Here is a 26,592-nt window from a genome sequence, read left to right as displayed (position 1 = left end):
AAATCACAGATTAACATGCTACAACCACATTAACATGTTGAGTGATCTTTAAATTCCCTTCCAGAACTAAGTCTCCAAGGCAGGCGAGGCATTAGGATAGCTGCCTGGTCACGTGCCTCTCTCCTCACCCAACACTGTCCTGGGCTGCTCTTCCCCATCCTGACCCTCTTTGACTCCCTCCTGATCCAGACTAGGAACACACTGCAATAAACACACTGGCCCAATGGCAGGCTCCCACCCCACTTCCCTGCTCTGCCTGAGCTCTCAGTAACTCTTTTCTCTGTCTTTTAGTTCCTTCTCCCTGTCATCTAATCCTTCCAAGCCTGTATTTTTTAATAGGTAATACATACCTACAGTACACATCTCCAGAGTTACAGAAGGGCATATTGATAAATATTTCCTTCCTTCCCTATAATCCAGACACCCAGGTCTTATGCCCAGAGGGACCACCAGTCAGGTTTTACAAAAAGAAATACAAATGGTAGCTTGCTATACACAGCGTTTTGCTGGGCTTATTTTGCGGAAATTATGCCTTGAAGATTATTCCAGACCCATGCATAGAGAGTTCTGCAGCTTAATTCCTTGTCATGCATATTGTCGACTTAAAAATATATGCACAACCTGAAAGTTGAGGGTAAGTTCTATTTGGGGCAAAATGAGGACTATAGCCTGGGAGACAGCCTTTCAGATAGCTCTGACAAACTGCTCTAAAGAGGTTGGGGGAAGGTCAGTATATATGTGATTTTGGTGTAGGGGAGGGACATGCCACCAAGCACACATTTTACAGAAGGTTGCTGCTAGTCATGAGGAACAGATGTCACCATGAAGGATTTTAGTGCTTTTCTAGACACAAGGACATGCAAGAATTGGGCTCATAAAATCTTCTCCTGAAAATATCTAACTATCTGAACACCTGTTTTGCCAGTTTTCCCAGAGCACAGAGCACATCACTGCTGATTTCCACCCTAAGCTCCTTTCGGGGAGGGGGGATGCTATTGAGGATTGGCACCTTCAGTGGCTCATGATTCAATCTGTGTAGAGGCAGATAGCAAGTGCCAATCTCCAGTTCACAGGACTTCCCCATGGTCACAAATTCAGTCATAGTTTGGGGAGACTTTTCATGACCATTTCACTCCATGGTGCTAGGAATGCACATTCCCAGGTGGGGTGAAGATTTCATTGATAGACCACTCAGTGGGCATTTACTGGACTAGGGCTTGTTAACAGTAACCAAAATTTTCTACCACACATCTTGCTTGTCTGTTACAGTCCAGGAAAATATTCCCTCTTGTTTCATCTTCCCATATCTAGAGTTATACTATTACAATCATTGATCTGGTAAAAACTATGTTTGATCAACTGCTTCAAATCACTTAGTCATCATTGCTTTTTTTTGGAGGCTCAGTCACACATTTGTTAATACAAGACACAATAATCTTGTAAAACAGGCAAAATACAAACAATATAGCTAATAATATTAATTGAGTTTTAAGTAACTATTTAAGCCAAGAGCTTCCTAGCCAAACAAGTTTTTGAAGTTGTGTGAAGAGAGCCACTTAAGACAGCATAGAGACCTCAGAATTCAGTAGACTAGTAGCCTGGTTACTATAATTTAAAGTCTGCTGAGTGAAATGTGTTAAGGCTTCAGTATGGCTGATTACACTCTCCAATCCTATTGAAAGTAGAAGATAGTTGCTAAATGGTCATACCTGTGGAACATAGATCTCGTGACCCATCAGGCTCATATCAGTGGTAGATTGGCTGTGGTCATCTTTAAATTGTTATATGTATAACCTTGGGTCCAAGGGAGTCCTAGAGTACATCTTCCTATCCATCCTGGTGGAAGCCAAGGCCATAAATTATTACTACAAATCCACTGAGTTCTATTAGGTGTGACCCAGTGACTCTCCAGTAGTCTGACCATACCAGCCTGTCTGTCCCATACCAGCCACTATCTCTAAGGGTAATAAAATATAGGCATTATTCATAAGGTACCCAGCATGATTTCCTAGTGTCACTAGGCTGATGGTCCTTAGGATGATTTAATTGTTCCCAACATAGAGGAACCTTTAAACTTAAAAGACTGTGGCCTGATGTTTACCACATAGGTCCATCCCACAACTGTGAGAGGTTCCCTTCTAATAAATAGGGAATTTTTGACAGAGACTTAGTTCACTGTCCTGACTGAGTTTGAGTGACTCTAAAAGAAAATTCATATTTATAGTCAGGGTCAGAATAGGTATTATTAATTGATCAGGTGAGAAAATCCTACCTAGTAATAAAAATAAATTTCCTAAGGGCTATCCAATAAGAGCCTTGGAGGGGAGAAATCCACCAAGGTGGATACAGGTAACTAATCACAAACCCAACAATTGGATTGATTTTTAAAATTAGCATAGGATCATGCTCATGATAGAAAAACATTTGATTCATATGCAAAAGTCCAAGAAGTCAAGAAACCCCTGTAATTCATCATACAAGTCAGGTCCAGCATCTTAGGACAGCTGTCTACTTCTCATGTCATCATCTTCTCATCCTGGTGTAGTTTCTCCTCCATGTGAGCATTGTTTTGAGATGGTTTTAAAGTCAGCAGTCCTCTATATAGACCAGTCTGGTGCAGGGGCCCTTTTTAAAGTGGGAAATATGAATCCCAAGTATCAATTCTCTTGAGTTTTGCTGCACATGAGCTAGTTAAGGGTACCTGGTGAGGGCCTTTCCATCTGGCTTGTAAATAGTCCTTTAAATTTTGTCTTTTCCAGTATGTATAATCCCTTGGTTGCAGGCCCTGGGGCATCTGATCCTCATCCAAAAATAGATTAGTGAGATAAGCTTTAGAAACGGGATTAGAATATCATTTTAGAAGCTCATTTAAACTCTTGCAACAACATAGTATAATAGCAAACTATCTGGGAAATGAGTCTTAGTGAACACAGACCTCAATTAATAGAATTATATGAACAGATTAACAGGTGTCCATTGAAATATCTCTTTCTCTCTAAAAATACTCTCATTTGGGGAGTTTCTGTCATGGCTCAGTGGTAATGAACCTGACTAGTATCCATGAGGACGTGGGTTCGATACCTGGCCCTTTTCAGTGGGTTAAGGATCCTGTGTTGCCATGAGCCATGGTGTAGGTCACAGACACGGCTCGGATCCCACGTGGCTATGGCTGTGGCATAAGCTGGCAGCTGTAGCTTTGATTTGACACCCAGTCTGGGAACTTCAATATGCCATAGGCCATAAAAAGACAAAAATTTTTTAAATAAAAAATAAAATTAAATTACTCTCATATATACATATATATTTTAGCCATATATATATATATTATAGCCAAACTAGGAGTTCTGTTGTGGCTCAGCAGAAATGAATCTGACTAGTATCCATGAGGACACAGATTCAATCCCTGGTTGCTCAGTGGGTTAAGGATCCAGCATTGCCATGAGCTGAGCTGAGCTGTAGGGTATGTCACAGATGTGGCTTGGATCTGGCCTTGCTGTGGCTGTGGCATAGTCCAGTGGCTATAGCTCTGATTCGATCCCTAGCCTGGAAACCTCCATATGCCACAGGTGTGGCCCTAAAAACACACACAAAAATATATGTGTATAGCCAAAATAAAACTAATTTATTTGCAAATTAAGTCTGGACACAACAAAATTGGCCTGATGATTTATATAAATAAAACATCACATAGTCTTTTCTGAAAAATTGCCTTTGCTAGAAATTTTATAAGGAATCTCAAATTGAGCTTTAAAGGCCTCTCATGCCAAGGGCATGTCAGAGATTTTGCCTTATAGATTTAGCTGAATTCATCCCTTTTCAAAGTCCCCAAAATACCTTGAGATTACCACATGCCAGCTTTGAGGTGGCCTTCCTAATTTATCTGATAAAGCTGTGGAGAAGTTAAGATCTTATTTCCAGGAGTTTCCAAAGAGTTTCCAATCTCTGAAGGGATCTGGTAGAGAGAAGAGAGAAACATTTCAATTCTGCTTACAAAGGTATAATTTACCAAGTTACTATAAGTCATGATTAGCTTGAGGGGAAGAGTTTCTTTATCCCTGGAAAACACAGATGATAAGCCAGTACTATTTCAGATAGAATCCGTAAAAATTATAATCATATTTACCAGTTCACTCAGTCCAATGTAACTAATCCTTTGTTAACAGTATATGAAGCCATCAGATTTCCCATTACCATTCTGTAATTTCTTAGCCAGCTCAACATTATGGTCTGAAAGTCAGAAACTTTTACTCTTCAGAAAATCCTTTCTATAGGTCTTCTTGAAGAGGAAGCATTTTTGCAGAGGCACCAGAGTAAAACCGTTAACTGTCTATAACGTCAAAAGACTTAAGAAGGCATCTTTAAAATCCAATTACAATGAGGTTGACAAAGAAACTTGGTTACTGCTGTGACATATAAAACTTTAAGATAATAACTAGAACTATATCATAATACCGGGACATATATCCAAATTTCAAAAACAATATGGTTTCTAGAATGTCTATATTAATAACATTCATTCATACTGTATAATCCGAGAAGGCTTATCACTCCTTTGATAATGCGCCATAGTTTGTTTTAGCCATTCTCTAGTGATGAACATTTAGGTTCTTTCCAGCCTCTGGCTATTACTAACAATGCCACAGTGAAGATTCTTTTATGTCTGCCATTTTCCTTATGTATGAGAATATCTGTAGAATAAAATTCAGGGGGGTGGAAGTGTATATCAAAGGGTGTATTATTCTTCGTAACTGCAGTTTCCCATCTTCTCAGAGGCACCCTAGGTAACAGAACCCAGCCTTCTGATCATTTATGTCCTAAGTCTCTAACCTGGGTTCCTGATTTCCTGGGTCTGGCGACTCCAGGGGCATTTCAGTGGGTCTGGGCAGCCAGTGTGCTCACCCTCAACTGCCCAGTGTTCTCCCTGCCAGGCCCCCGCCTCAGCCTTGGAGACTCAGCCTTCCACAGCCCAGAAGGCTATGAACTTTCCCCTCCCTCTATGGGCTTGTTCCCTGGACCCTGGGATGATGGCCTCTGTCTAGTTGTAAGTTCCACGCATCCTTTCCAGTGCTAACTAACCTTCTCAATAGTTATCTCTGTGCATCCAGGTTCCCTTTTGTCTACTTCAACCAACTCTTCATCTCTTTTAGCTGAGCAGCCACACTGAAACCGAAGACCTACAAGTCCCATGAACTGGACCATCTCTAGATAAAACCGCAAGGTAGGTGACGTTTATCTTGGGCCCTTTCTGTACATTTTCTCTGGGTCCCTCTCTGCCCTCAAGAGGCTCTCTGGCTGCTCAGAGTTTCCTCTGGGCCTCTTGCCCGGATTCGCTGACTGTATTTAACAGTGCTGTGTGCAGATTCCTCTTTCCATCCTTATTTCAGAATGGGTGTCTCTTGTCTCTCATCCCCTAAGGGTCCTATTGGATAAACTCTTCCTCAGTGGTAGATATGTCATCAATGTTATAATCCACCTAGGGGTGTTTTCATCTTGGTTTGGGGCTTCCCGAAATAATCTTTGCTGAATGATTGGCACTTCAGGGGTAGAAGAAGGTCAAGGAAGATTTGAGGAGAGGAGGGGTGGCTGAGAGAGGTAGTGTGGTCCATGGTGTGGCAGAAGGAACACACCTAAAAACTGGTGTTCTGGGTCACCATCTCTGACTGTGTGATGCCTTTTACTTTGCGGAACCCAAGTTTCCTTGTGTTACATTTTTCTTCATGTTGTTGAGGTCAACTACGATCATTGATATGGAAGTACTTGTTAAGGTAGAAGGTGCTGTGACTCTTCCGCTAGCACCCCCAAGCCCCGAGTGTGGAGCTGCCAAGAATGCTGCCCCCTTGCAAGGTAGCCACATGTCAAGAAAGGAAGACAAAATTGTTCTATGCTTTCATTCTCTAGAAAGTACTGACAGCAACAGATTAAGCAATGAAACCCTTGTGAAAAATCTTTCCATCATCAGGGTCAGCTCTAATGTTTTCATCTTGCCTCAAACATTAACTTAAATTTCTTAGATTTGTGCAGTAACAGATTATTCCTTCTTATAGGTAGATCATCTCCTTAAATTTGTTCTGGTGGATGCTAGATATTTAAGTGTCCTTTTTTCCATCGGCTCAGTTCTCTCTAATTTTGAGAAGACATTTCCTGGGTCTGGTATTCACACTGTGTCTTTCTGTTTATTCAATTTGCAGTGGAATCCCAGCTGTCACAGGAGGTCTCAGAACAGCCTAGATGAGAGCTGACAGCTTCCCCTCTCAACGCCGCCTTGGGATTCCCAGAGCACTCCTGCCACAGCTTCTGACCTGAACTGTACAAACCCAGGTGACTTGGATTCGGATGCTTTCTTTGTTTCTCTGTATTGTTCTCCTGCTTTTGTTCTGATTTGTACATGTCCATTACTACCGGTCTAGGTCAGTGCATCCCTGATGACCTCCTCAGGGGAAGCAGGGATTAGAGGAACAAGCATTTGGTCCCCTGCCTAGAGTCACATGAAATGAAAAGAGGAATAAATGCTCCTTTTTACAAAAGCTTCAGGGACATCTTTGGTTTCTCTTTTCCCCAGGCCAACTCAAAAGAAAATCAAATTCTCAATCCCAAAAGCTCATCCCTCTTTGCAACGTTCTCCATGGTAAGCCTATGACAAAAGTTTTGGGGAAACTAGAATCCTGAGAAGTTAAAGGATGTTTTTTCAAGGCCAAATGCTTAGTAAGTAGCCTGACTAGAATCTAGGAGCCATCAGTGGAAGGATGGGATCCCATTAGCCCTGAAACCAAGTAAAACCTGGGGCCAGTGTACATGGCAAGAGAAGACTTTGCTTGTTTGGAGAAAACTATATCTGGAAAATTATTCTCTATCAAAGTACATAGAGAGTTCTCTAGCTTCATATTTTGTTTATGGCAGTGTCCTAATTTATTGTTATTATTGGAGGAATTGCTATTAATATCAAAATCACCATAGTGTTATACCCAGCTATAATTTGCTAATGTGTAAACATGTAGGAGTGAATAGTTAACAAATAGTTAACAAATTATTTCTGTGTATACATGTATGCATATATATATATGTATATGGAATATTTATTCATAGGCTGTTTGCTCACATAAGTTGTTAATACTCTTTTATTCATTCATCCATGATGTTGTTTTAGTTCTTTTTTTTTTTTTTTGCTTTTTAAGGCCACACCCGAGGCATATGGAAGTTCCCAGGCTAGGGGTCCAATTGGAGCTACAGCTGCCAGCCTATGCCACAGCCACAGCAACGCAGGATCTGAGCTGCATCTGCAACCTACACCACAGCTCACAGCAAGGCCAGATCCTTAGCCCAGTGAGCAAGGCCAGGGATGGAACCCACAACCTCATGGTTCCTCAGATTCGTTTTTGCTGCTCCACCACGAGAACTCCTTAGTTCTTTTAAATGAATTCATTTGTTCTTTTATCATCTCTGATTAAGAATTTGTCCCAGTTTTGTATGTATATTCTTTTAACCAATTGCTTCAATATCAAAATGTAGTGCTTCTTTAAAATTAAACATATACATACACTATATACAATTTTATGTATATGTAATTTTAGCATTTGGTTTTTGGTCTTCCATATTTATTCAGTTACCTGTCTTCTCCATCCCTCTAAAACAAGAGTATCACCACTTTTTCCAGTGAGGAGTAGGGGTCATATTGTATTTTCTGCATCAGTGCACAATTATTTCCAACACAGTGTTCTAGCTTTTGGGGAGGCAAGGGAGGAATTGAATTCCCACTTGGGCATGTCAAGTTGGAGATGTCTGTTAGACATCAAGAGGAGGAGATGTCATGCATATATCCTTAAGAAATACTCTGCTTTTCGAAGTCTCTCTTTTAGGAGTTCCCATCGTGGCACAGCGGAAACAAATCCGACTAGGAACGATGAGGTCTTGGGTTCAGTCCCTGGACTTGCTCAGTGGGTTAAGGATCCGGCGTTGCCGTGAGCTGTGGTGTAGGTCGCAGACGTGGTTGCAGCTCAGATTAGACCCCTAGCCTGGGAACCTCCATATGCTGTGGGTGCGGCCCTCAAAAGTTAAAAAAAAAAAAAAAAAAAAAGGTCCTCTTTTATGTGGGACCAGAATTAAACATAGGGTTCTTCCAGATAACGGCTGACCAATAAGAGGGCTGCTTGTTTATTGTATGATCCTTAGAGGCTGTAGCAGATGTTACTGGAGTTTGTATCCCTTGAGTCTTACCAGTTTGGTGCATGCCAGTCTGACTTCTAACTGCTGGGCTTTCTCTGGCTGCCAGAACCCATTGGGACTGTGCCCAGTCAGAAGTGCCAAGGAATACTACTTAGCCATAAAAAAGAATGACATAATGCCATTTGCAGCAACATGGATGGAACTAGAGAATCTCATACTGAGTGAAATGAGCCAGAAAGACAAAGACAAATACCATGATATCACTTATAACTGGAATCTAATATCCAGCACAAATGAACATCTCCTCAGAAAAGAAAATCATGGACTTGGAGAAAAGACTTCAGGCTGCCTGCTGGGAGGGGGAGGGAGTGGGAGAGATCGGGATCTTGGGCTTATCAGACACAACTTAGAATAGATTTACAAGGAGATCCTGCTGAGTAGCATTGAGAACTTTGTCTAGATACTCATATTGCAACAGAACAAAGGGTGGGGAAAAAATGTAATTGTAATGTATACATGTAAGGATAACCTGACCCCCTTGCTGTACAGTGGGAAAAAAAAAAAAAAAAAGAAGTGCCAAGGAATGAACCCTCCCCATGGGAGCCTTCGATAAAGGGCAGATGGGTGTTGGAGTATAATTACCATGGCTCTCACACCCCTCAGCCAGGGTGACCCTGAGAGGCACTGTCTCCACCCTTCTCAGAGGGTGCCAGCAGCATCCAACTCCTATGACTCATATAGTTACTGGCTTGCTGCTCACTCTTTTTTGGCTCCTTCCCTGTCCCACTTCCTCCACCCTCTATGGGAGGAGGTGTCATGGGGTCACCTCCCCAATTAATTACGTGGACTAGAACCCTTATCTTGGGTTCTGCTTCTGGGGGGATCCAGACGAAGACAGAACCTACTACTGCATCAGCCGTCTTAGCAGTCACATGAGTCTGCTGCTTCATCCTGATTTTACGGTCCAAGAAATCTCCAACCTCTTATTCATGTCAACTGCTGCCAAGTCATACTTACCTAATGCTGTGCCTTTCCCATTGATTTTCTTAACCTAAACTCAGACTTTGTGTTGTTTCCTGTTATACTCTTGGTTTATTTCCATATACCAACCTAACAGAATAACTTTGAATATTGATTCGTTCTTTTGCTGTGTTAACTATCCCTCCCAGACATGAGTCATATTTGTAAATCTGATAAGCGTGTCTTTTGTGCTTTCATTGACTTCTTTTAGAAAAATGTTAAACAAGGTAGGGCCAGGAACAGAATTCTAAACCAAGTTCCTCCTTGTGTTCACTAATCAAAATCATTTCAGTAAGAATCCTTGTTGATAGTGATTCAAACTATATAGATTTAACCTAGAATTTACAAATTTGCCCATAAGAATATTGAGCAAGATCAGCTGAGTTGCTTTGCCAGAATCAAGATGATCCACAATTATGTCATCCTTGTGATACAGAAGCCTAGAACCCTCTCAGAAGGGAAACAGTGTTAGTTTGAGTTGTTATGCACAAGTCCATGTTAATTACTGAGAATCTCTGGATTCAGTTCAAAAAAGCCCCTGAGCTTCCTTTTAATAATCTATTTTGGAGGGGGAGGGAGTGAGATGGACTGGGAATTTGGGGTTAATAGATGCAAACTATTGCCTTTGGAATGGATAAGCAATGAGATCCTGCTGTATAGCACTGAGAACTATACATATATCTACACTTATGATGGAGCATGACAATGTGAGAAAAAATAATGTATACATGTATGTGTAACTGGGTTACCATGCTGTATAGTAGAAAATTGACAGAACACAGTAAACCAGCTATAACAGAAAAAATAAAAACCATTATTAAAAAATAACAGATTAAATTATGCAGGAATTGTAAAAGTAAATAAATAAATAATAAAATAGAATACAAAATAATAATCTGTTTTGGAATATTACCAGGATTCAAGTTCAAGATTTCTAGCATCTACCCTTTCTTATCTGTTGTCTTATCCTCCTTCCTTAATTTTTTAGCAACAGAAAGTAGTGCTAAGGTCACACTTGTATGTTCTTTTAGGAGCCTGGTATGCATTCTATCGGGCAACATCACCCCACATTGAGGGGTCACACACTCCCTTATGTCCTTCACTGTCTCCCTAGTGCTGTGTGTTCCCATCACTAGGAAGCCTGGTTCTTGCCAGAGAACCCAAATAAGCCCCATGGCTCCATAATCCCCCATCAGCCTTCTCAAACCTAGACCCCTCCCTTTCCCATTTATCTTCTTACACCAAACACATGGTTTAGAGCCTTTGAGATTCTCTTTAGCCCTTTGGGGACCCAAAGTCCTCCAAACTCAGTCTCCCCACCCCCACCCCACAGTGCATCAGCCCACTCTCACCTGACTCCCCAAACTCACACTCTGAGCAGCACCAGGGGTTTTGCTTTTTGTTTTATTTTATTATGCCTCTCACTTCCTTTTCATTTTCACCACAATCCTTCCCATTCAATAATTCAATTCATTTTCCCCCTCTCCTATTCCCCATGAGAAATACTTCCTTTCATAATCTTTTACCTTGGGATCAAACCAATTTTTCTTCTGAAACACTTGAGGTGAGGTGGGCATCTCCTCTTGGCTTTGATCTTACCCACCCGCCACCAGCTTTCTTCTTGAGGGTTCTTCAATTGTGCTAGAATTGTGAGACATTTTCAGGCCACTTCTGTAGTCTGTAGTCACCCTATAAGGGCAAGGATGAGCCTGTATTCATGTCTATGCCACCGCAGTGCTTGGTTCACCCAGCCTGATGTGCACAGAATGTTTGTGGGATGAAATGGCATAACTAGAGGCCTTCCTCCTTGCATCCAGGATGAGGGTTACTTATGTGAATCTTGTCTAGCACTGGTTGGGGGAAGGGATGCTACTGGCCACTGGGGAGCGAGATTTTGATTCCCTGGCACATATTCCCTCACTTCCTAGCAGCCCAGTCTGCCTTCTCAGGAACCCTGGGGAATCAAGCTGGCAAAGGCATCACCATCAGACGGCTTTCTGCTGAACGGCTCAGGAAGAGGAAGCCAGCTTGCAATCTTCAAGTATCCACAGCCCAGGGAGCTGCTGCACTGCGAGGCTGTAACAGACACCTGCCTCAGGCAGGCCAGTGGGGTGGAGCCCTCTGAGGAAGAGGGGGGAAGGGGAGGGGCAAGAGGACTTGGGAGGAGGAAGAGAAAGGAAGGAAAAAGGCAGAGAGGGAAGGAGAAGCCAGTCAAGACCCCTGACTGCCCCTGAATCCTTTTGCAGACCCATTATCAAAATTGATTTTAATAAATGAAAGATTTACCTGGGTCGAACATTGTTTTTAACTGGCGGCAATTAATTAATTAACCATCACTAGCCTGGACAGCATAATGGGATGATATTTTGATGCTAACACATTATTGAAAAGGACAAGCCATGTTTTGTTTTGTTTTTTTTCCCAAGTAATCAATTAATCAGCCCCAAATGAAGATTCAGACCACTGCCTATGCTCACAGGCACTTTAATAGCTTCCTTTACCAGGACCCCAAATACCCTCTTTAAGACTCTGTGCCCCGGGAAGCAGTTTGAGGTAAGTCAATGTTAACTCAGTATTTAAAAATTACAATAGTTTACTTTAAGAAATCTCTAAAACATCTTCTTCATAATTAATAAATGAAAAATGTTCCTGCAGCTAATCAATAAAGTTGTTAGAGAGAATTGATCGGATGGGGAACTCTTTTTGTGGGTACAATTTTTCACCTATTCAGAACAAAAGACTCCCTGGAGCACGATCAACGTGATAGACACTTAAGAGTCTGACCCAAAAGAAAAAAAAAAAACACAGAAAGACGATTAATTAAAATCTCCAGGAGTGACATTTGCTTCCATCTTGTGGGCGAAGAGCCGGGTCAGGTGTGCAGGTGGCTACTGTGAAGCTTCAGGAAGGTTGGAGAGGCAGAGGTGCCTGGGGACGACCATCACCCTGAGGCTGTGCCCTGGACATGCTGGAGTCCCAGCCTCCTTGGAGAATAAAAACAGAGCTGGTCCATGGAGGTCTGTGTTCATTCAAGTTGGTCAAGGAGCATGGTAGCCGTAATCTCACAGGTGGGTGCATAACATGCATGCAAATATGCTGGAATGGAACAGCATCTCTTCTTTTTTTTTTTTTGTATTTTTTGATTGTTTTTTTAGTGCCGAACCCATATGGAGGTTCCCAGGCTAGGGGACGAATTGGAGCTAGAGCTGCCAGCCTATGCCACAGCTACAGCAACACAGGATCCTTAACCCACTGAGTGAGGCCAGGGGTCAAGCCCGTGTCCTCATGGAGACTAGTCGTGTTTGTTAACCACTGAGCCACGACGGGGACTCCCCTGGAACAGCATCTTGCAAATTCTTTTAATGCATAAGATATTCAGCATGTTTGGCAATGGCCTTGAGTGCCCTACTGGATCTCAGACTTGACAGTGCCCCAGAATTAACTGTACAGTTTATGAGGCCTATGCATACCCACTGAATCAGAACCTGTAAGACCTCGGCCTGGGAATCTGTGTTTTTCGAAAAACGTGTCCCAGTGATTTGACCCTGGTTCACATCAGGCTGACATGATCACTGATTTTGTCCATTTACTTATCTCCAGGTATAGGTTCAGGCTGAGTGATAAGTGAAGTGTCCCCTCCTCTTTGTCTTTTGTTGGACAAGTCATAACACAAAATATTTACTGAGTGCTCACTGTGGGCCAGGCGTTGTATTCAGCACCTAAAGGGCATTGGTCATTTACTCTTCACAGCAAGCCCAGGAGATGGGTGAAGTGATTATGACCATTTTACAGAGGAGTCATCTGAGACCTAGAAGGGGGGTGTCATTGGCTAAAGACGACATGCCTAATAAGAAGCCCTCAGGTAGGTTTTGAAGCCAGGTTTGTCTGATTTGAGGACATTGCTCTAACCATGAGGACACCCTGCCCCAAATGAATATTGGGCAGCTGGGACGGCACAGAGCAGAGCTGGGCCTGGTAGCTCTGAACACACAGGATTGAATGAGAGAATTCAGATCCATGAAGCTTTACCTCATGTAATTAAGTAGAGTAATGTAATATTTTGTCCCTCTTTCTAGAATGTGGACTACCAGTCTTCTTCAAGCTGAGAAAGGGTGAAGGTTGTTGAGAAGGCAGAGCAGAAGGACAGCTATAATTTGCCCAAAGGATTTTTGTCCAGAAAGCTTACTCTTTTATTAGAGTAACCAGAATCTAATTAGCTGATAACTTTACAGTATTCTTGGACAACTGGGGCACGTATTTAAAATGCAGGTACTCCAACCCAAACCAGAACTACTGTCATAGGCACTTTGCATTTTTAACAAGCTCCCCATGTCATTCTGATATCTTGTTAAGTGTGACAGCCAGTGATGCAGCACCTCCACCTTAGCCCCATCTCCCATCCCCAATGAGATGCTGGTGGGTGATATCTTAGGGATGTACACAGGGGGTATTCAGGTTGTTTATTGTGGTATAACAAACCACCCAAAATGTAGTGACTTAAAATCACTCAGTGCTAAAAACAAACCTTTATTTAGCCCACCAATCTGTGGGGTAAGCCCATCTCTGCTCCGTGTGGCATCAACTGGGGCTAAAGTATTTACTTCCAGGATGACTTATTCCCAGGGCTGGAAAGTTGGTACTGGTGTGGGCTGGGAGTTCACGTGGGACTAACAGCCAGGGATCTTGGTTCCTCTCCACACGGACCTCTCCACAGGCTGCTTGGCCTTCCCTACAGCATGGTGGCTGGATTCCAAGAAGCCAAGTTCCAAGAGGAAGAAGGTACAAGCTGCCGGTTTCTTAGAGTCCTGTGCTGGGAAACTGGTTCAGCATCACTTACTTCTGCAGTCATTCTGTTAGTCAGTCGACCATGGGGCCCAGATTCAAGGAGAAGGAACAGAGACATTCTCTCAATGACAGGAATGTCAAAGAATCTGGGGACATGTTTTAAAACCACTACCATCCAGATGTCTGGCATGAACCCACCTTTGCAATTAATTAGTTTTGTCATGGTAGAGGATCCCTTTTCTTTTCCAGTCTTGAGCAAGGCAAATAGGTGTGTGTACTGCTGTCCAAGGACCTCTGATGCTATGTCTACACCTCACAAACAGGAGAAGTAGAGAACATGGGGGCAGGAAACTCCTCTGTAATGTTTGCCTTAGTTCTTCAGTGGTTAATATTGTATTGAGATTCCTGCACACACACCTGAAATCCATGTCCTTGTGGGGCTTATTTAGCTTGGCTGCAGTTTTAGGTCAATTTCAGAAATCCTCCCCGAGTTCCCGAGAAGGCTGCAGAGGTTAACTCAAGCATTGGGATACACACCTCGTTACATGGCCATTCCCTCCCTCAGGTCTGCCCAGCATGAGGACACAATCATGCAACAGCTCGCTCAGAATCTAAAGGTCATTCTTCAGAAGAATGCAGATAAAAAGAATATCTGCTTCGGTGTTGCTTTAGTGTCTTCGGAGATCTGCTCAAAAGAGCATCAAATATCCCCCAAGTTAGGGAAGAGCCAGCGAGAAGAGAAGAGGGGGAGTTGGCCAGTCCATCTTACTTCCTCATTCCGGCAATGAAAGATGCTGTTACTTCCCCCTGACAATGTTAAAGGGATCAGGGGGATCAGTGAGGTCCCTCCATCATAGCGATACCTGGGACACACAATGGGGGACTCGTACCAAGACCTCAGGTAGGTGTGCAAAGTGAGGGGTGAAAATGAAGCACCTTCCAAACCACCCAGAACAAATAGAGCAGCAGAGATGTGGTTCCAAAACTCACATGGCTGATTTGACACATAACCATGAGAAAGATCATCATTTTCCATACGGATGACTACCAGGCACATGAAATAATGCTCAGCATCTCTAGTTATTAGAGAAATGCAGATCAAGACTACAATGAGGTACCACCTCACACCAGTCAGAATGGCCATCATTAATAAGTCCACAAATAATAAATGCTGGAGAGGGTGTGGAAAAAAGAGAACCCTCCCACACTGTGGGTCGGAATGTAAATTGGTGCAACCATTATGGAGAACGGTATGGAGGTACCTTGGAAGATTAAATATAGAGCTACCATATGTTCCAGCAATCCCACTCACGGTCATCTACCTAGACAATATTACAGTTCAAAAAGATATACGCAACCGCATGTTCATTGCAATACTGTTCACAATAGCCAAGACGTGGAAACTACCTAAATGTCCATTGACAGCTGAATGAATTAAGAAGATGTGGTACTTATACACAACAGAATACTACTCAGACATAAAAATTAATGAAATAATGTCATTTGCAGCAGTGTGGATGCAGCTAGAGATTGTCATATTAAGTGAAGTCAGTCAGAAAGAGAAAGACAAATACCATATATCACTTATATGTGGAGTTGAAAATATGGCACAGATGAACCTATCTACAGAAAAGGAACAGACTCTCAGACATGGAAAACAGATTTGTGGTTGCCAAGGAGGAGGGGGAGGGAGTGGGATAGACTGGGAGTTTGGGGTTAGTAGATGCAAACTATTACATTTAGAAAGGAAGGGCAGTGAGATCCTACTGAATAGCACAAGGAACTGTATCCAATCTCTTGGGAGAGAACATGATGGGGGATGATATGAGAAAAAGGATGTGTATATCTTTATGACTGGGTAACTCTGCTGTACAGAAGAAATTGCCCACCATTGTAAATCAACTATATTTTAGGTTAAAAAAAGATCATTGTGTTCATGTTTTCCAATGGGTGTTTGCAGGGCACCCCTCTCAGAGAAAGGTGATTAGGGGAGAGAGAAAGGGCAAGCACTGAAGACATGTTGACCTTGCTTATTAAGTAAATTCTAGGTTCTGGAGCACTGGAGGAATCATGAAACAAGTGTAAGTCAGACAGACATCTCAGAAAGGGAATGTTGACCAAAACAGGTGGGTTTTTAATATTCCTCTTCACTTCTCATTTGAATATATGATTGTGTCCTTTACAAGCTCATCTGTCTTTTCATAATAGATGCATTCCAAAGAATTCTAAGAAGAGATATCTTTATAAGTAAGTTTCATTTCACATGTGCAGTGAAAAGTGCTTATTTAAAGGGCCTTTGAGATAAATTATGTTTCTAATGATCTGGATTGTCAATGTACATTATCTTCTTCCTCCATGATTTTATCTGTAAAAAAAAAAATCAGGATAATCTTTGACATTATTTTCAGTCCTAATACTTCATGATCCTAGGAACTTGTGAAAACTTTTTAGAATCTCAAATTCAATAAACCAAAGAGGCCCTATTCCTGGGTTTGAGAATGTCCTGTTCATACTGTGGTCATACCTGGTCTTTTTAAGCACAGAACTACAAACATTTCTAACAATAAGAAAAGAAGGTTAGGGGTTCCTAAACATTGGAGGGGACTCTATTGCAATTTCGTTGAAAGCTAGGGATTGTATTTATCAGATCTCTTTCAGTTTAGTTTCAGATGGCCACTACCCAATTTATCCTGGATTAAACAAAAAAAACAGTGGGACTGCGTGTGGTTACAGAAAAGTTTAAGAGATGAATCTTCAAGAACAGGCTAATCTGGGGTCTCCCAAGAGATCATCAGCCATCATCTCTCTCTGTTGGCTGTGTTGTCCTTTGTGTTGATTTTGTTTTCAGCAGGCTTCTCTACACTGTGGCAAAGAGGGCCACCAGCAAAAGCAGCCTTGTGCATCAGTGTGGCAACTTGAGTGGAAAGGATTCCACAGAAAATCTCAGGACATGACTTGAGTCACATGTCCAATCCTGAAAAATTGCTTGGGTGACTGGTTGTGCCTGGGGCATGGGACTGGGGATGGGGTCAACCCCATTCTGAACCCCTTTGAGTAAATAAGCTGGAAGGAAACTGGGGTGCTGTTACAAAACAAAGGAAAAGGAATATTGGGCAGGCAAAAAATAAACTCGTTGCCCAGTAAAAATGCACATACCTTGTATTTGTTTCCTAGCACTGCTGTAGCAAATTGTCATGAACTTAGTGGCTTAAAACAATAGAAATTTATTCAGTTCTGGTGCCCAGAGATCTGAAATCCAGGGGCCAGCAGAGTTATGCTCCCTCCAAAGACTCTGGGGTTGGGTCCTTCTTGCCTCTTTCAGCTCCGGTGGCCCCAATGTTCCTCGATTGTGGCGGTATCACTCCACTTCCTGCCTCCCCAACCCTCCTGTGCCTTTCTTCCCTGTGTATCTCTGCATGTCTTCTCCCCTTCTTTGCAGGACACTAGTCACTGGATTTAGGGCCCACCCTAAGTCCAGGAAGGTTTTATCTTGAGATCCTTAACTAATGACATCTACAAAAACACTATTTCTAAATTAAGATCTCATTCTGAGGTTCTGGGTAGACATGAATTGAGGGAGTGGGAGAATGCTACTGAAACCACTACGTGTCTCATAAACACACACACGTAAAATCTGCCATCCATTGTCAGCAGGCTCATGGATTCACTCAGTTCCATTAGCAGGTCATCAAAAAGGAATATGAACCAAAGATTAAGATGCCTAGATTAGAGTTTCTCAACCTCAGCTTATCAACATTTGGGGCTGGAATAAGTCTTTGTCTTGAGGGTTGTCTTATCCATTGTAAGATGCTACTTGCATCCTTGGCCTCTCTTCACTAGATGCCAGTAGCACCCTTCCCAGAAATGACAATCGGAATATCTTCTGACATTGCCAAATATCCCCTGGGGGCCAAAACTGTCCCCAGTGGAAAACCATTGACCTCAAATATATCAGGATGGACAGTGCCATTCTAGTGATCCAGCAATCCTGGGTACATGTGCCAGTGACATCACATAGAGTAACAGATGCAAGAATGTTCAACACAGCATTTTCTGTGGCAGCTGGTAATGGGCATACACTGCAGGTGCCCATCAATGCAGGGAATTGAGAAGGCAAGTGTGGTTTAAAGAAGCCTTGTATCCCACATGCTCCTTTATCCTCAGACACGACAGTGTCTCCACCATTAACTGTGTCACTGGGCCAAGATTTCAAAATGCCTCAAAGCTTCAGTGTGGTGTTTTGACATATAAGTTCTGTGGCCAGCTTTGCTCAGCCTTTCGCTCAAGGCTCACACCCTTCTATTGTTCACAAGTTCCTTTTTAGGGAAGAGACTGTTCAATCCATCTTTGCCTCCAGAGCTTGCTTGATGCTTTGCACTCAAACACCATCCAGTACACACTACATTTGTTAAATATGTAATAGTATTACCTGGAATTTATTTGTTAACTCTACATAAGATGTATGGAGATTGCTTGAGATAAAAATAAATGTTTGATTCTTAAGAAAATAATCTATTTTTAGAAAGTAAATAGAGTTTAACTTGGTTGTCCTGCATAAATAGGAAATCAGATTATTCTTTGATCTTACTTTTCCTTTTTAAAATTTAATTCATGGAGAGATGACCAATTGTGGATGACCCCAAAGCTTAATAACGTATCTGTTAGTGTTCTGGGGGAAAAAAGCCAAAGAATTAAATTAAGTATTAACGGGGTTTGAATTGATTTGAGGAACTAAAACAAATAGCTATCCTACCTTGTTGTGATCTAGTTCTTTGTAATTTTACTGCTAAGATTGACTTCAAACTTGGAAATAAAGAGAACTCTTTTCTTGCACCTTGGGAATCCACTTGCCTAGGGTTACGTGATGGTGCCAGATACTCAGTTAGATGTAAATTATAATTAACACAAGAGCCAAAGTAGTAAGCAAAGTTGGACCATATAATTACTCATTTAATCATTTATTCATCTGTTCACCCATTTGGTGAGCATCACGGTGCCCCTACTGGGTCAGACACTGCTCTAAGTCCTTAGAGATTTAGAGACACACTAGAAACATTCCCCATCCTCAAGAAACTGCCAGGATGATAAGGAGAGGCAGGCATGTAAAAAGACTGGGCAGCACCCTCTCACTGGGGCCGTGGTAAGTTGTGTATGGAGAACGGTGGAGACACCAGGCGGGCAGGTCTATTGAGGCAGGGGCAGGAAAGTTCTCGTAGAGAAGATGACCTTACATTGGCACCGCAGGGCTTGAAGAACATCAGGAGATGCCCAGTGAGAAGGTGGACCCTGAGATTTGGAGAGTAGAAGAAAATTCTATCCTGGAGATCCCGACCTGAAGGTCATTAGCTTTGAGGTGGTTGTGTGAAGCTGAGATGCTAAGACCCTGAAGATGGCCCCATAAGTCACCTCAGAAAATGAAGGTGGGATTCTTTTGTGGCAAAGCTGGTTAAGGATCTGGCATTGTCATTGCAGCAACTTGGGTTGCTGCTGTGGTGTAGGTTCGATCCCTGGCCTAAGAACTTTCACATGCCAGCCCCAAAAAAAGAAGGAGGAGGAGGGGGAGGATAGGGTAGGGAGGAGGAGGACAAAAAGAGCTGGTCTGAGCCTTAGCCGGTGGAGAAGACCAGGGCAGGACCTTTGGAACTGAGGGCCAGTTTCTGAGGCCAAGACACCAGAGGAAGCTTACCTTCATTGTCTACGAACATAGGCTCTGGACTCAGACAGATCTGTGTTCTCATACCAGCTGTGTGGCCTTGAACAGATTGCTTAAACTCTGTTTGGCTCAGTTTCCGTAACCACAGAAAAGGAGCATTAATAGTACATACCTCAAAGCTGTTGGAAAAAATAATGACATAATATTTATAAAACAATGCCTGGCACATAGCAAATGATCGTTGAACACTAGCTATTGCTATCATTTTTATTATTAAAATGGATGTGAAGGAGTAGGGGGAAACTTTAACCCTTTAACTACTACATTGTAACAAAAGCTTTTATTTATTCAAGAATTACTTATTGAGGGCCTGTGAAACACCAGGCATGGTTTTTGGTGCTAGTAGGCCTGAAGAGCTTCGACAGAGGTTAAGAAGTCAAGGAAGTGGAATTCCCATTGTGGCTCAGAGTGTTACAAACCCGACTGTTATCCATGAGGATGTGGGTTCTATCCCTGACCTCACTCGGTGGGTTAAGGATTCAGATTGCCACCAGTTACAGCGCAGTTCACAGGTGCAGCTCAAATCCGGGGTTCCTGTGGCTGTGGTATAGACCGACAGCTGCAGCTTAGATTTGATCCCTAGCCTGAGAACTTCCATATGTTACAGGTGAGCCCCACCACCACCAAAAAAAAAAAAAAAAAAAAGGAAAACAAGTAAAGGAATTTATGAACTTAGGGAAGAAAATGTGTCTTTGTTTTCACTGAAGTAACTGAACTTTAACAAACCACAGTATTAGCATGACCTCTGGTTTGGCACCAAAAGAAATAAATATTTTCATATCACACTACAGAGTGATATGATCCATTTAGGTCTCTGATTCATTTTGAGTTAATTTTTGTGGCAGGCATAAAGTCTGTGTCTAGATTAATTTTATTTTTTCCATGTGAATGTCCAGTTGATCCAGCACCATTTGTTGAAGTCACTGTCTTTGTTTAATTGTATTGCCCTTGCTGCTTTGTCAAAGATCAGTTGACTATATTTATAGGGTCTACTGTGTTTTCTTTTTAACTTTTTATTACAGAAATTCTCAAACATACACAAAAAAAGAGTAGTGAAATAAATTCCCTTGTAACTGTCACTTAACATCAACAATTGTCTGGTTTAATTAGTTTTGTTTTATCTTTATTCTTTCCCCTGTCACCCAACCCTGTGCAGGAAATTTCTGATGGAACACCTACAGCTTGAGAGCAAAAACCCAAATAACCTGAACGAAACATAGGCAAAGGACCTGACCAGACATTTCTCCAAAGAAGATGTACAAATAGTTTAATGAAAAGGTCCTTATCACTGATCCTCAAGGAAATACAAATCACAACAACAATGAAATCCTCTCACACCTGTTCAAATAACTCTCATGAAAAAGACAAGAGAAAACCAGTGTTGGCGAGGATGTGGAGAGAAGGGAAACTTCTTGCACTGTTGGTGAGAATGTAAATTCATGCAGCCACTGTGAAAACAGCATAGAAGTTCTTCTAAGAAATAAAAATAGAACTACTATATAATCCAACAATCCTACTTCTGAAATCAGTATCTTGAAGGGTTACCTGCATTCTCCATGTTCATTGCAGCATTACTAGAGCAGCCAAGCTCTGTAGACAACCTTAGTGTTTGGCAGTGGATGAATGGATAAAGAAAAGGTGATGTATCTATACAATGGAATATTGCTTGACCCTAAAAAGATGGAAATTCTGCCATTTGCAACAATATGGATGAACCTGGAGTATGTTACACTAACTAAAATAAGCAGACATAGAAAAACAAATACTGTATTATCTCACTTATAGGTGGAAACTGAAAAAGTCAAACTCACAGACGCAAAGACTAGAATGGTGGGCTGGGGGATGGGAAGATTTGGGTCAAAGGTCACAAACTTCCAGTTGTAAGATGAATAAGTTCTGGGGATCTAATGTGTAGCATGATGATTATAGTTAATAATATTGCATTATAAGTTGCTAAAAAGGTAGATTTGCGGTGTTCTAACCACACACATGTACACATACACACACACAGTAATGATATGAGGTAATCCACGTATTAATTAACTTGAGAGTGGTAATCATTTCACAATGCATGCAGGTATTAAATCATCACATTGTACACCTTTAAAAAATCATGTTGTGCAACCTAAATATATATGATTTTTATTTGTAATTCATATCTCCATAAAGCTGGAAAAATTCCAGACATTGTATCCTTTCATCTGTGAACACCTAAGTGTATATTTCTAATCTAGAAAAACTTTTGAAACAAAACCACAATACCATGATTACACCTAACAAGAGTCTTTGATCAAATTTTCCCACTTGTCTCAAAAATGTGGTTTTACAGTTGGTTTGTTCAAAGCAAGATCCAAACCAGGTCCGCATATTGAATTTAATTGATATGTCTGTTAAGTCTCTTTCACTCTCATAAAAAAGCAACCCAAAAACCACATTTGTGGTCAGGAAGGCCCGGCTCCAGCCCCCTACAGCAGCGTGACCAAGCCCTCCTGTGCCCTTGGCACCACCCGCCAGCCACGTGGCTTGCTACATTCGCTTGCTGATGGTCCTAAGTGGGAAAAACTGCTTTCATGGGGGGGATGGGAATGATGGGCATCTGCCTGACATCTGACTTGTCTGTTTTGTCTGCACAGCACCTAACACTATGTAGCAAGTGATCAATCCCACTGGACAATGCTGTTCAATCAGAACTCTTCTGACAGTGGTTTTTTGGGAAAAAGAAGGGCTGTTCTTTTTTTTTTTTTTTTTTTTTTTGTCTTTTTATGGCCGCACCCAAGGCGTATGGAGGTTCCCAGGCTAGGGGTAGAATCAAAACTAAACTGCCAGTCTCTGTCACAGCCACAGCAACGCCAGATCCAAGCCATGGCTGAAACCTACACCACAGCTCACGGCAACACCAGATCCTTAACTCACAGAGCAAGGCCAGGGATGGAACCTGCAACCTCATGTATGCCAGTCAGATTTGTTTCTGCTGAGCCACGACAGGAGATCCAAAGAAATGCTGCTCTTAATAGCAGGAATCTGCAAGGATTTCAAACAGCAAAAGAGCAAAGTGTAAGTCTAATAAACTCATGTCAAATTTCCACATGCTGAGCATGGTTCTAAGCACTTTGTATGTACTAACTCATCTAACCCTCACAACGACCTGATAGATGTGGGTACCATATCCTGATTCACAGGAGGGGAAATTGAGGTATGGAGTGGTGAAGTGACTTGCCCAAGGTCACACAGCTGGAAGGTGTGGACAAAGGGAACCCAGGGAATCTGGCTTTTAACCTTCACACTGTCTGCTTGGGACCCCAGAATACAAGCTGTAGGGTTTAGTTGTGGGCAGAGGACCTGATTCTGTACACGTGAGGGGACCTCAGGAGAGGGGCCGGGATCTGACCTTGTGAATGTTTAATTTTGCCATTTGGATGGGCAGGACCATAAACCACACACGGGTGCTAGGGGGCATGGGTGGCCTTGGGCTGAGGTTGAAAGGGTTGGGGTGATGGGGCAGAAAAGCCAAGGGAGACCCCACATTTGGGAGGGGAAGCCCATTCTCACCTTGCCTGGGCCAGACCTTTCTGCTGAGAGCTGAAATACTCCAGAAGCCCAACCTCACTGTTACCAGTTTTTAAAAGACTGTGAACTCCAGAGCTCGAAAACCAGAGATGAGGAATGTACTGCAAACAGGGTTTCTTGGAGGGGAAAACGCAAGGTCATGCTTGCCATTAGCTTCCATCTCTGCCCCACCCAGAGCGCCGCGGCAGGAAGTGGTGGTCAGGAAGGCACCCTGTGGCCTCCAAGAGTCAAGGCTGGGCCTCCGAGGGAGCCTGCCTCCTGTCAGTGGTGGGCCCAACGAACTGGCTTAATAAATGTTTTCACTTTGGCATTTGGAGGAGGGCAGACCCAGGCCAGGCCCCAGGAGCGCTCCGAAGTGCCGTGAGCCCGCTGACACTTCCCTGCCCTTTCCAAGGTGTTCTCCTGACAGCTGCTACCTGGGGGCCGCCGGGCTGAAGGAACTACCGTGCAAGGTGGTGACCTTCTAAATCCGGATCAGTTAATGAACCTGGCCGGCCCCGGGAGCCCCGGGAGCCCCGGAGGCTGCACCCTCTGTGGTGGCTTCTGCCAAATTCCTCTTGTTGTTTTTGATTCCTTTCTTCTTCCTCCCCCTTTCCCATTACGCCTGACATTTCTAAGGCCAAGTTTTGTTACAAGCAATTAGCCTGTGTCAGGGATCTGGGGAGAAGAGCTCTGAGCCAAGACACAAGCTGGGGTACAAAGCGCATACATACTGCCTGGAAGCTGGCTGCCAAGAGATCCTGCACAGCTGAGACAGCTGTCCCTGCACTGATAGTGGAGCAGGAGGCTCCCAGGGAAGGGAGGGGATTCCAGGGTGCAGCCCCCCTCCCTGTGCAGCCCAAACAGGGGTCTGCCATGCTCTGTTCTGGAGCCCTCTTCCTCATTCTAGCCTAGAAACTCATTCTCCCAACCTGAGCTTCCCAGACCCTGGAAGTGCTCAAAGGCCAGAGGTCATGACCTATTTTCAATTGCTGAAAAGAAAAAAGGACATCAGGCATGCATATTCACAATAAGCTGTATGGACATATATATAATATATGCATATATACAGACATATATATATGGACACAATATATAAGCTGTATAGGTATATATATATATAAATATATATACAGAGAGAGAGAGCTTATAGGCATATATATACAGCTAATAGACATACACACACACATACACAAACACATTTGTCATTATTTTTTCAAAATTTCCTCGAATGATTTGTCCACTCAGCAAGGTTGTCTAGACACACAGTTATCAATTTTGTGTGCTGACTGACAAAAACTAGGAACATGACATTTCTTTTTTTTTTTTTTTTTTTTTGGTCTTTTTGCCATTTCTAGGGCTGCTCCCGTGGCATATGGAGGTTCCCAGGCTAGGGGTCGAATCAGGGCTGTAGCCACCGGCCTACGCCAGAGCCACAGCAACGGGGGATCCGAGCCACGTCTGCAACCTACACCACAGCTCACGGCAACGCTGGATCGTTAACCCACTGAGCAAGGCCAGGGACCGAACCCGAAACCTCATGGTTCCTAGTCGGATTTGTTAACCACTGCGCCACGACGGGAACTCCGGAACATAACATTTCTGAATCAATGAATTTCATGGAGGAGTCAATGCCCTTCACGTGCAGGGTGCTCACGGGAAGACATCAGGAGGAGAGGTGCTGAGACACTGACCATTCAACATGGACTTCCCCACCTCAGCCTCAGGGCTTCCTGGCCCCACTGGGTGCCCCTGCCCCAGGCCTCCACCCTCAGACCTCCCAGAGGATGTCCAGCCATTCAAACCCAACCACTGGGGTCTTGGGTTTAAAACTCAGCCATTTGGACAAATGAACCTATCTATAGAACAGAAGCAGACTCACGGACATGGAGAACAGACTCGTGGTGGCCAAGGGGAAAGGGGAGGGAGTGGAATGGACTGGGAGTCTGGGGTTAGTAGATGCAAACTATTACTTTTAGAATAGATGGGCAATGGGGTCTTGCTGTATAGTCCAGGGAACTCTGTCCAATCTCTTGGGATAGAACATGTTGGGGGATAATGTGAGAAAAAGAATGTATATATGTGTATGACTGGATCACTTTGCTGTACAGCAGAAAGTGGCACAACACTGTAAATCAACTATGCTTTAATTTTAAAAAAGGAAAAAAACACTCAGCTATTCAAACCCAAGCACTGGTTTCAATGACTTCATCCCTTCAGTATCCAGATACAATGAACCGATTTAAAAAAATCTACATGCACTCCTGAGGGATAATCTGACCTAACCCTTCTAGATCACACAGGAGGATTTCGGAAGTGACATTCTCGCTGTAGTTTCCATGTTTGTTGTGGAGCCGCAGGTGAGCATCTCAGGAAGATGAGGGAACTGAGGCTTGGAGAGGCCATGCACATGGCCTAAGGTCACATGGGGTTTTGCAGATGCCATGACTGAGCTTGGGTCTCGAGCCCACGTACAAAACTCTTCCCACTTTGAGAAAGGCAGTGGCTCCCTGCCATTTGCATTCAATCCATGTTTCATCTACAATCTATGAAGGGAATATAAAATGAGAGGCTGCAATAGCAACAAGATCCAGACACCCAGAAATAATCAATTTTAGTCCTAAAGCAAATAGTGCTCTCCTAAAATCCCTTGCAGCCATGCTCCTAACTCTACTAGACCACAGGAGGCTGCCTGCCTTTCAAGGGCAAGGGCAAGGGCAAGGGCAAGGGAGGAACAAAGACGAAGAGACAAGGAAGAGAAAAACCTAGGTGGAAGCTGAAGGTGAGGAGAGTTGCACCAACTTCTTCCTCGGTGGGAGCTCTTTCTCCCCAGTTAGATGAGGTAGAGGGGCTGGGAGCCAACGGATCTGTCCTCCTGGGGGAAGGCTGTGAATGGCCTGATTGTAGAGAGTATTGGTTAATGGACCTCCAACCCTTCCAAGTAGCCTGGACCACCTTGGCTGATGGCACTCCTGACGCCACTCAGAGGCCTTTCTTTTGGTTGTGCTAAAATAACACCGCTTTCTGGACTCTGGACCCCTCTTACTGACACCAGATCAATGGCAACCATTTGCACCCTGAATAGGCATTTTCCAGACCACACAATGATGCTCTAGCCCAAAAGGTTTGCTTTGAAAGATGGGGAAAATCTCTCTTCCATGCTGTCCAAAACAGAACAGCTGTGACCATTCAGCCTCCCTTTCCCCACTCTTAACACCTATTCCAACTTTTCAGGTCAATAAATTGACATGAAAGTTTTGACCACCAGGACAAAAATAATATATTAGTGGAAGAAGCAAGAAACATGCAATCAATCACATTGTAAGAAATAATGCAATCAGTCTCATGAGTGAGAAGGCCCCTCTTGA

The 26,592-nt window shown here is 43.0% G+C and overlaps 1 long non-coding RNA gene across 9 annotated transcripts in view; it reads left to right on the top strand.

Moving 5' to 3' along the window:
- Positions 1-22,395, top strand: part of LOC102164252 — a 238,740-nt gene extending 216,345 nt beyond the window's left edge. For 6 of the 9 annotated variants that reach the window (XR_002344441.1, XR_002344444.1, XR_002344442.1 and 3 more), the window contains 4 exons: positions 5,148-5,218; positions 6,189-6,318; positions 11,109-12,248; positions 12,931-15,116. This is a non-coding gene — a long non-coding RNA (uncharacterized LOC102164252). Of the gene's footprint in view, positions 1-5,147; positions 5,219-6,188; positions 6,319-11,108; positions 12,249-12,930; positions 15,117-20,834 lie in introns of those variants that run through there. The other 3 variants (XR_001306135.2, XR_002344438.1, XR_002344439.1) reach the window with 3 other exon arrangements.

The sequence above is a fragment of the Sus scrofa genome, chromosome 1 (genome assembly GCF_000003025.6).
Source record: "Sus scrofa isolate TJ Tabasco breed Duroc chromosome 1, Sscrofa11.1, whole genome shotgun sequence".
Taxonomy (NCBI): Eukaryota; Metazoa; Chordata; class Mammalia; order Artiodactyla; family Suidae; genus Sus; species Sus scrofa.
The sequence above is the reverse complement of the archived record's forward strand: the minus strand, read 5'-3'. Positions and strand labels throughout refer to the sequence as shown.